Below are 12,104 nucleotides of genomic sequence, written 5' to 3' on the forward strand. Positions count from 1 at the left end.
GGAATTTTGGGTGGGAGCAGGTCAGAGAGCGGTACTGTTTGATGTAGAAGGCACAAATAAGCAGGTAACAGGAAAAATTAAGCCCCAGTGTGTCTTGTTTGATGTATAGTGTCAAAAAGGGACAGGGGATTTCTTACAGCAGGTACCTCTAATTATTTAACCCCCAATATATCCCATAATATTGAAGCAATATGTAACACTACTTATGTTTTTTTAAAATATATTTATTGATTATGCTATTACAGTTGTCCCATTCCCCCCTCCCTCCCACATTCCCCCCCCCATATTCCCCCCCTATAGTTCATGTCCCTGGGTCATACTTACAAGTTCTTTGGCTTCTACATTTCCTACACTATTCTTACCCTCCCCCTGTCTATTTTCCACCTATCGTCTATGCTACTTATTCTCGGTACAGAGAATAACTACTTATGTTTTTATACTTCATATTTCCTACTTGAACCCAGAAGGCATTTTTTTTTGTTTTACCAATTTCAGCACTTAGAAGAAGAATATACAGTACAGACTTTACATTATTATTCATGATGTAGAAGACGTGTGGGCGGCGAGAATAAAGCTCTATAGTAAAAGGGAATTCCTAGATGAAAGGATCCTGATATATGTATCCAATACATAGTTTTAACACAGAAAATTGATTTTTGCGTTGTATCTGTACTTACCACAATACCAAAAAACACAGAGGAGTATTTCTCCTCTCTCTACTTTTCTTCTTTTTCCTTCCTCTCTTAACCTTCCCATTTCCTTCTTAAATCTCATTGTCTCTCCTCTCAGAACCCAAGTTAATGCTAGTACTACTGCTTTACAGTCAAATTCTGATATGAGCACACTTCTGTGGAATGGCTTCATTACTTTGCCACAATTTAGTACCAAGTTTCAATTCAATTTTTGGATAAATCTTGTACAAATTTTGAACTGCATGTACTATATTGTATAATATAAACTGCTATGTTAAAATTTTGGGGCTCATTTAAAATAAGATTTGTAAGTTGATACAAGGACTATCTTCTGGTTATTAGAAATACCCAGGAGAGATGGTAATCTTATTTCTCTACTTCAGCTATTATCAAACCTTAGTGTGCATCAGAATTCTATGGAGGGCTTCTTAATATGCAGATGGATGTGCCTTGCCCTCATTCTCTTTTTTAAAAAAAAGTTTTATTTTTAGACAGAGGGGAAGGGAGGGAGAAAGAGAGGGAGAGAAACATCAGTGTGTGGTTGCCTCTTGTGCGCCCCCTACTGGGGACCTGGCCTGCAACCCAGGCATGTGCCCTGACTGGGAATCGAACCAGCAATGCTTTGGTGCACAGGCCGGTACTCAATCCCCTGAGCCATACCAGCCAGGGCACCCTTATTTTCTGATTCAGTAGTGGTAGAGTGGAACCTAAGAATTTGCATTTCTCACCTGTTTCCACAGTGCTGCTGAAACACCACTGTGGTACAAAAGTTAGGGAGGAATTAATGGGCGATGATTGGTAGGTTACAAAAAAAAAAAAACATGAAGGAGTGAGTAATTCTATCTCCAGGAAACAAAGAATGATATAAGACTCTTCAGAGCTATTAAAGACAGAGTTGCTCCCACTAGTATGTGCCCTGTGCCATTCATATGAGTGGTCCTTTAATCCTATCTGGCTTTACCTCTATGGAAAGGAGAAGGCCGAGGTAATTGTAATGACTGAGGACATCTACAGACACGAGAACTCATTAACTGGAACTTTATCATTAATTCCACGTGTCCTTTGTGTGACTTTTTTAAAAAAAAATCACCATTTAATTAAATCAGATACAACTAATTTTATATGATGTGTACATGTGTGTATTTGATGTCCAAGATGAACAGGTGATATTACAGATGCCCCAAGTTTTGGTTAAATTGCTTGTTTATACCAAGTGTTTTCCCCTCGCTGTTCTGTGTTTCTAAGAGTGTAGCAGATTCTCCCTCTGCCCCCCCCAGATCCCCCAAACACACTCTTAGCCACTAAAGGTATAATATATAACTATAGAATATAGTTTTAAGAAACCCTAAATTCTTCGAAAGAAATATCAGTGGCCATAACTATTTTATTATTTTAACTAATATTTTTCTGTCTACCACAGTAGGTCAGAGTTTTCCCTTAAGTTCTTTTTCATTAAATTGTCCTCTTGTCTTGAATTTGAATGGTTTCCCAGCTTTATGGAACATTTAATTCATGTGATATGAATTCTATTTGATGATCAAATACGTTTGGGACACATAGGTTAAAGCGAGTTAAACCTCTTAAGCCTAATTTCTGTGAAAAAAATTTTATGCTTAAGTGCTTGATATAAATTTCAAGAGAAGACTAAAGTTATCCAAAGTCATTTTATCACGGACCTTTTATTATTTTTTTGAGAAGCTTTGTGTGGATCATTGTCTTGTGGAACTCCATGTTGGAACTAGAAAGTAAAGAGTGTAGGTATATGTGAACTAGAATATATAAACCTGTTGTTTCCATTGGTTTATTCCAGCTGACTTGTCTGTCTGATTTGAAATAGTATTCCCACCCTCCTCCCCTTATTTATTTTTTTGCAAGATGGCTCAGTGTTTTCTCAAACACACTATACGGTGTTAATTCCTGATGAACATTCCATAAAATATTGACAGAATATAACTAAAATAAAAATCACAAATAACCCTCATTTAAACTGTTAGCATTGTGATATGTGTGCATGCATGTGTATATATTTACAGAAATATACACTTGTATATGTATGTGTGGCTACAAGGTTTGATTAATTCTCTACACATGCATTCTATGTAAGTAGGCTAAAAGTGATTTGTATTTATATAATATATGACACATAAGTGAGTGTGGTAATACAGACATGGGAATATAAACATAATTTGCATACTATTTTGTAATATGATTTTGTACATCAGTGCCATACAAACATGTCATGTATCACAAACACACATATCACCAAATCATTACGTTCTCTTCTCAAATCATGGCTTCAATCAGAGGCGGCCGGCATAGTAGAACCACCAAGGCAGGATCCAAAAGGAGCTACCATTTCCCCAGGGACTTTGAAACTGCTGTTGAAGACAGTCGGAGGTGAGATCTCTCATCCACCTGTGGAAAGATGTTTTAAAAGGATGTTTTTCATAATGTATGTCTCATAAATGTGGTTTCTACCCTGCCTTGGTTACATAATTATGTGAATGATTGAAATCGTTTTAAAATTTTGGTTTTTGTTTTCTAAAAGCCAGACAGGGACTGGATTCATTCCTGGTCAATCAGAGATACATAGGGAAGGAAATGCTTAAATAGATCTAAATAAAAGACTCTACAAAATGAAACTCAGTGGATGAGATGACAGCATATATGCCAGCCTTGGGATGTGGCTTCAGAAAGAGAGCAAATTGAGGGCAGCAAGTCTAAACTGCAGTATATTGAACAAAGGTGTCTGGCTGGAATGAGCATTGACTAAGTACAGACGGGGTGGTGCGTATAGCAGACTGATAGAGTGATTGGCAGAGACGTGGAACTACAGGGTTTGTCAAATGATTTGAACTAGAGGATATTTTGATCATCATATATATATTTTAATAAGATAGCAATGTGCATTTGAGAACTGTCCTGCAAATGTGAAAATGAAAACAAATTATAGAACTCTAATTGACATCTTGCTCCTGATATAATAATTTTATTAAATAATTCTCCTGTCTATGTATTAAGACATTAAATAGAGATTTATTTTAAAATTATGAAGCAGGGCTTCCAGCCAAGATGGAGGCGTAGGTAGACACACTGTGCTTCCTCACACAACCAAAAGAAGGACAACGACAAGTTTAAAAACAACCAGAACTGCCAGAAAATCAAGTCCAAGAACCAAGGAGTTAAAGAAGAAACATTCATCCAGACCTGTAGGAGGTGGAGATGGGCAGGCGGGCAGAGAGGACTCGTGGCCATGGCAAGATGGTGGCTGCTGGAGCCTGCAGCCCCACATTCGCGTGTGGATGAAACCGGGAGGAACAACTGGGGAGCAAGACAGGCGGCGCAACCCCAAGGCTCCAGCTCCGGGAAATAAAGCCTCAAACCTCTGACTGAAAACCCCTGTGGAGGTTGAGGCAGCAGTACAAGGAACTTCCAGCCTCACAGGAGAGTTTGTTGGAGAGACCCACAGGGTTCCAGAACTTATACAAGCCCACCCACCTGGGAAGCAGCACCACAAGGGCCCAATTTGCGTGTGGGTGGTGGGGGAAGTGACTAAAAACTGGCCAAGAGCCGAGCAAGCGCCATTGTTCCCTCTAAGACCCCTCCCCCACGTACAGTGTCACAGCGCAGCCACGTGGGCTGCCCCGCCCTGGTGAACGCCTAAGGCTCCGCCCCTTACTGCACAGCAGGTGCACCTAGATAAACAACTATGACCCAAATAAAGACCAGATCAAAGCTCCAGAGAAAATACAGCTAAGCAACAAAGAGATAGCCAACCTATCAGATGCAAAGTTCAAAACACTGGTAATGAGGATGCTCACAGAAATGGTTGAATATGGTCTCAAATTAGAGGAGAAAATGAAGGCTATAAAAAGTGAAATAAAGGAAAATATACAGGGAACCAACAGTGAAGGAAGGAAACTGGGACTCAAGTCAACAGTTTAGAGCAGAAGGAAGAAACATCCAACCAGAACAGAATGAAGAAACAAGAATTCAAAAAATGTGGAGAGGCTTAGGAACCTCTGGGAGAAGTTTAAAGGTTCCAACGTCCGAATCATAGGGGTGCCATAAGGAGCAAGAAATCAAACTTATTTGAACAAATAATGAAGGAGAACTTCCCCAATTTGGCAAAGGAAATAGACTTTCAGGAAGTCCAGGAAGCTCAGAGAGTCCCAAAGAAGTTGGACCCAAGGAGGAACACACTAAAGCACATCATAATTACATTACTCAAGGTTAAAGATGAGGAGAGGATCTTAGAAACAGCAAGAGAAAAGGACACAGTTACCTACAAAGGAGTTCCCATAAGACTGTCGGCTGATTTCTCCAAAGAGACCTTACAGGCAAGAAGGGGCTGGAAAGAAGTATTTCAAGTCATGAAAGGCAAGGACCTACATCCAAGATTACTGTATCCAGCAAAGCTATCATTTAGAATGGAAGGGCAGATAAAGTGCTTCTCAGATAAGGGCAAGTTAAAGAAGTTCATCATCACCAAGCCCTTATTATATGAAATGTTAAAGGGAGTTACCTAAGAAAAAGAAGATCAAAAGTAGGAACAGTAAAAATGACAGCAAACTCACAGTTATTAACAACCACACCTAAAACCAAAACAAAAGCAAACTAAGCCAACAACTAGAACAGGAACAGAACCACAGAAATGGAGATCACATGGAGGGTTATCAACAGGGGAGTGGGAGGGGGAAGAGGTACAGAGAATAAGTAGCATAAATGGTAGGTAGAAAATAGACTGAGGGAGGGTAAGAATGGTATAGGAAATGTAGAAGCCAAAGAACTTATATGTATGACCGATGGACATAAACTAAAATGGGGGAATGCGGGTGGGAGGGGTGTGCAGGGCAGAGGGGAGGGAAGGGGGGGAAATGAGACAACTTGTAATAGCATAATCAATAAAATATATTAAAAAAATTAAGAAGCAGGTTTGACAATATTTGCCTTGGCCCAAGTCATATATAATGTAAAATTTATTAAAACATTAGTGAATATGTATTAATCAGCACAAAATCTGTGTTTTCTCTCAAATTTATGCATGGCTAATGACTGAGGTTATGTAACTATAGGTTTTGGAATGAGATGATTTTTGAATCACAAATGGAAATCTCTTATAAAGAATGATTCTGAAATGAATCCCCATGAGAAAATACATTATTAATTATAGTTAGTCAAATGTGAGAAATGCTTTTTTTCACTTCATGAAAATACATGAAGGAGAGCTCTTATTCTCTAATATTTTAAGTCAGTTATGACTTGGTTGAGAGTAACGGTCATATTATAAATATTTCTTAAGAATTTGGATTGAAATTCTATTTATACAACTCAATTTATTTACTGAATCAAAAACAATGACAGTATCTTTTAAAAATACTGGTGGATATTTGAACAAATTGAGTTAAAAAGAAATTAAAAATTTGCATCTTTGTATGTACTGTAGATATAGAGAGATAAGGCAGGGTATGCTAGTATACAGAATAAACCATGCTTTTATTTTGTGTTTTCTTTTTATTCCTAAGAACCAAAACTTAAATGAAACTGCCATTTGGTAATAGCAATTATTTTTCAGACAAAATAAAGTCAATGTGTCCAATTTACTCTCTTGCCATTTCCCCAGTTTTTCCTTTTTTTCTAATATTAGAAAATGCTTGCATTAAAACCTGTGAGGAAATTATGTCCATGATATTCATGAGCGTTCTGAGAAAAGGCACAGAAACTTTCATTTTTAATTCACAGATTAGTCTATGAAAATCGCAATTGCTGATAGCCATATCTTGCTAGCATGTATGAAACATGTAGCTAAGTAAACACATGATAAAAGTCCTGAAATATTCATCTGAATGATACTGTTACATAGTCAATGAATTTTTATTCTTGGCAACCTACTGCAATTTTGGATTATTTTAGTCTATCAAGGCTATGTTTCTTTAAGATGAATAAAACTTTTCATGTGTTTTGTTTGCACTTAAACCTGGAGGGTGCACTGTATGTTGTGGGCCTACTTATATCGACTGCTTGTCCTGTTGTATGTTTACTTCTAGCTCAGAGTGAGAATTGATAGGTTGAGTAGGCTGACTAAACTCTAGTAATGTCAATTAACTAAGGAGCTTTGAAATCTCCCTCCTTATTCCCAGCAACTCACCACAAAGAAATGTGGCTTTCCCTATATCCCTTGAAAAATATGTCTATTATTTTCCTGTCTTTTGCACTAAAATGTTATTCATATTCCTGCTTTTCCATTCTTGCTTTTACCCTTGTTATTCTTTTCACATACGTTTTACCCTCTTACACCCACAGTAAAATTCTGCTGGAGTGTTCTTTAATCCTTAGTGGAATATAATTTCATATGAGGTCAGAGGTCATATGTAGAGTAGAAAAGCATGGCACAGAAGCCAAGATAACACTGAGGTTTTAATATATACTACTTCAAAACATCAATAAGTAAGGCCCCTACTAAACATTCACAGTATGCCTCTACCAAACCGAGACGAACGTATTTCCAACATGGTGTTGCAGGGGTAACTCCAGACTTGGAATTTGCGGATCTGGTGGGTTGATGTTCTAATTGAATACCATTGAACTACATGATGGATTTAAGCCAATACCAGAACCATGCCACTCTCAATTCTAAATGAGTTTATGGTGTGCCTAAAAATGAAAAAAAAAATCTTTGGGAGTTCAGGTGCAGTGGATGTGGGCAAAGAGGATGTAAAGAGGAAGACAAATAGTCACATGAGACCTCATGAAAAGGGAATGGGAAATGCCCACATGGTAAAAGCACAGTGTGATATAACCGTGAAATACGATGCAGAGCAGGTTTGGAAGTTCGGGTGGTTTTTAAAGGAGCTCAGGAAAAGATAAAGTTTCACCTTCTGGAAGTTGTATAAAAGGATTGCCTTTTCGGAAGCAAGGCAGGAGTCCAGATTGTTATGTCTGCAAGGTAGATTTCTTCTATACAGAAACAGAATCTGTTGGAAATTCTGTTTGTCTTTATTTCAGTTGTGTCACTTTAAAAATTCTTACCTTTGCTTAGTAAGGTTTGTAATATATAAATATACTTGTGCACATGTAATAAATTTTATATTATGTGTGTGTATAAATATATATATATAATGGTCTGTCCAGAAGGTGTCCAACCATGTATTATGACAAATAGAGGCATTTATTGAAGGAGATACAAGATACAAGAAACACTGTACATAGGACAAGGACACCTCAGTCCCCTTCCATGCAGCCACCTTGGGACCTCACACAGTTCTCTCAATTACCATCAGCTGCCCTGTTGTATTTTCCTGAATCTCATTGATGGTCTGAAATCTCTTCCCTTTCAAAAGTGATTTTAGTTTTAGGAAAAGCCAGAACTCACAGGGCACCAAATCTGGGCTGTAGGGGGCCTGAGTTCCCTGGGTGATTTGATGTTTTGCCAGAACTCTGCATGAGACGTGATGCATGAGCAGGCATGTTGTCATGATGAGGCTGCCAGTCACCAGTTGCCCATCTCTATGGCCTTCTGAATCATCCCAGTAGTTTCCACAGAGGAATGTTCAAGCTTAATGTAAAATCCAATTCAGATTCATTGCTCTTCTTGCTCAGTCATTTTGAATGTGATGGCCACACAGTACGCATGCTCACTCAATGGTGTCCACTGCCTCCACTGACTAGTACGATGAAGCTGTCATTGTTCACGCATGCACATTCCAGTCTGCTCTCCTTGGCTCCAGGTTACATAGATGTCACACAAACTGTTCTCTATATTAACAATGGCTGAAATTTCTCCAGACAGACCTCGTATACATATGTATGCGTGTGGGTATATATGATGTATTCTGAAAGCTTTTACTATTAGGAGTGCCTGTTTAAAGAAAACTTATAAACTGCTTTGTACATAGTTTTTGAAATCCTTTCTGGCAGTATGAGTTAAAGAAAGGTCGATAATAGATGAAAATTTTTGGTCACCCTGCAGAGTGGAGTCAGAAAAGTCTGAATGTATTTCATCTAGCATTATTTTTTAATATTCTCTTTCTGAGAATAAAATGGAAACTGAAGGGACTTAGGAGTACCTTGTGTTTTATGCAAAATAAACTCAGTGTGGTAGATGCTGTGAAGCTTTGTCCAGGTCCCCCTTCATAGGAAGACATTTTACCTTAACCAGAGGTGTCAGACTCATTTTCATCAGGGGCCACATCAGCCTCACGGTTGCCTTCAAAGGGCCGAATGTAATTTTAACTCCTTAACAGTTAAGGAGTAGTTACATGTATACAGTCCTAAAATTATTTTGGCCCTTTGAAGGCAACCAGGAGGCTGATGTGGCCCCCGGTGAAAATGAGTTTGACACCCCTGCCTTAACCTACAGAAGTGCTGTGACGAGACAGTCTTCAGCTGTCCGCACTTTCAGGGATTGCCTCAGTTGCAGAGAAACACCTCGCGTCATGTCACTCTCTTGGGTTGACTTCAGTTGGAGACTGATCTATGAGGGAATGGAAAGACCCTTGGATCTCAGACAAATTTGGGACCACTCTGTAGGGCCATTTGAGCTCCAGAGCCCCCCAGAGGGTTGCCGGAAGTTGCTGTTTGGCTGAGAGTGTAATGGGTTTCTCTTCATTCACTCCTGCTTCTTTCCTCTGAGCTCACTTTCAGAGCTGGATTCCCAGGGAACCCATCCTGCAGTAATAAAAAAAGAAAAGAAGTCCATTGTGTATTCCTCATAAATTAACTTTCGGCCTGAGACAAAACATGGACAACAGCCTTCACTAAAAAGTTGAATCTTCTGCTTTGTACCTGACCAGTCTGTTGAGTGCTTTGCTATCAGATGCATCACTATAACATAGTGGAAATGGTAAACTTGAATGGCATAATATTGTAGTGTACATAGTTCTGACCAGTTACGTTTCTTTTGACCCTTGCCTACTAAAAATGTTTTGTTATTGAATGTTGTCTATGTAATAAGATACAATGCAATCATAAAAGCAATTGGTACATTTCTAAATTCATTGACACAATTGGTGGTGAATCATGTGTAACATCTCTGTGTATAACAAGGGCACTATCAAGTGTATAAGTACTTGGGAGAGAATATCTGGAATTAATTGTGGACAGTGTATAGATAGTGAGGTTATGAACACTACAATACTCGTTTCCTCTCTGGTTGATGTGTAGTTTCAAGTTTCAGAAAAAAAAATGGATTGCTTCTCTACTATTAAGACATTGAAAAGTGATTTTTATGCTTCAAATGTAACCACTTTTCTCCTAAAGATGAGTGCTTTGTCATGAACATGACATCTCCTCAAGACCTGAACTCCATGAATTCCAAGCCTACTGTTACGGCTGACCTTGAACTCTAATAAGGTGGAGAGAGTGTACTCCCATGTTCTCCAACAAGTCAGAAAGGGTTCTCAGTGTGTTCCCGTGTGGGAATTTTCCCCAACATTTCTCTGGAGATTTTCTGAGTCGTGAATCATGAGAAAAATCACCCAGGAGATTGGGAACACAGGAAAAATGCATTTTAATCCCCCCTGGAGAGAATTAAAACTTAGAAATGAGTATAAAAATGTTACACACTTGAAAGCTGTATATATAACCAAGTGGAAATTCAGCAAGAGTAGAAATCAGTCGGTCAAAGGCAAAAGGTTGCCATTTTCTGGAACCACGTTGTGGACATGCATAAAAGCATGGTCAAGGTCTAGTCTGTCTTCTTTCCGCTATTGCCATGTTAAAAATGTGTGTTTCCCTAGCCTTCTGGACAAGATGGAGGCATAGGTAGACACACTGTGCCTCCTCCCACAACCAAAAGAAGGACAACAACAATTTAAAAACAAAAACAACCAGAACTGACAGGAAATCGAACTGTATGGACATGTGACAGCCAAGGAGCTAAAGAAGAAACATTCATCCAGACCGGTAGGAGGGGCGGAGATGGGCAGCCCGGGTGGAGACGACTTGCAGTAAGGTGGTGGCTGGCAGACCCAGCAACGTGGTGGATTGTGGAACAGGGCAGGCAGTGTGGCTGCTAGCAGATCCCACAAGGTGGTGGCTGGCAGACCCAGAGAGGTGGCGGATTGTGGAACGAACCGGGCAGGCAGTGCGACAGCTAGCAGACCCTATGGCCCCACATTCATGCATAGATAGACCGGGAGGAACAACTGGGGAGCAAAGCAGACCATGCAACCCAGGGCTCCAGCACAGGGAAATAAAGCCCCAAACCTCTGATTGAAAACACCCGTGGGGGTTGAGGCAGCAGCAGGAGAGTCTCCCAGCCTCACAGGAGAGTTCGTTGGAGAGACCCACAGGGGCCTAGAGTGTGCACATGCCCACCCACTCGGGAATCAGCACTAGAGGGGCCCAATTTGATTGTGGGTAGCGGAGGGAGTGACTGAGCTCCAGCAGAGAGTAGAGCAAGCACCATTGCTCCCTCTCGGCCCCTACCCCACGTACAGCGTCACAGCGCAGCTACCAGCGCTACCCCCGCCCCAGTGAACACCTAAGGCTCCACCCCTTTACTTAACAGGCACACTGAGACCAAAAACAAAAAAACAAAAACAAAAAAAAGGCCCAAATGAAAGAACAGATCAAAGCTCCAGAAATAATTCAACTAAGCAATGAAGAGATAGCCAACCTATCAGATACACAGTTCAAAACACTGGTAATCAGGATGGTCACAGAATTGGTTGAATTTGGTCACGAATTAGATGAAAAAATGAATGCTATGATAAGAGAAACAAAGGAAAATGTACAGGGAACCAATAGTGATACGAAGGAAACTGGGACTCAAATCAACAGTGTGGACCAGAAGGAAGAAAGAAACATCCAACCAGAAAAGAATAAAGAAACAAGAATTCAAAAAAATGAAGAGAGCCTTAGGAACCTCCAGGACATGTTGAAACATTCCAACATCTGAATTATAGGGGTGCCAGAAGGAGAAGAGGAAGAACAAAAAATTGAAAACTTATTTGAACAAATAATGAAGGAGAACTTCCCTAATCTGGCAAAGGAAATAGACTTCCAGGAAGTCCAGGAAGCTCAGAGAGTCCCAAAGAAGCTGGACCCAAGGAGGAACACACCAAGGCACATCATAATTACATTACCCAAGATGAAACAGAAGGAGAGAATCTTAGAAGCAGCAAGAGAAAAGGACACAGTTACCAACAAAGGAGTTTCCATAAGACTGTCAGCTGATTTCTCAAAAGAGACCTTACAGGCAAGAAGGGACTGGCAAGAAGTATTCCAAGTCATGAATGGCAAGGGCCTACATCCAAGATTACTGTATCCAGCAAAGCTATCATTTAGAATGGAAGGGAAGATAAAGTGCTTCTCAGATAAGGTCAAGTTAAAGGAGTTCATCATCACCAAGCCATTATTATATGAAATGTTAAAGGGAGTTACCTAAGAAAAAGAAGATAAAAAATATGA

The sequence above is a fragment of the Desmodus rotundus genome, chromosome X, assembly GCF_022682495.2.
Source record: "Desmodus rotundus isolate HL8 chromosome X, HLdesRot8A.1, whole genome shotgun sequence".
NCBI lineage: Eukaryota > Metazoa > Chordata > Mammalia > Chiroptera > Phyllostomidae > Desmodus > Desmodus rotundus.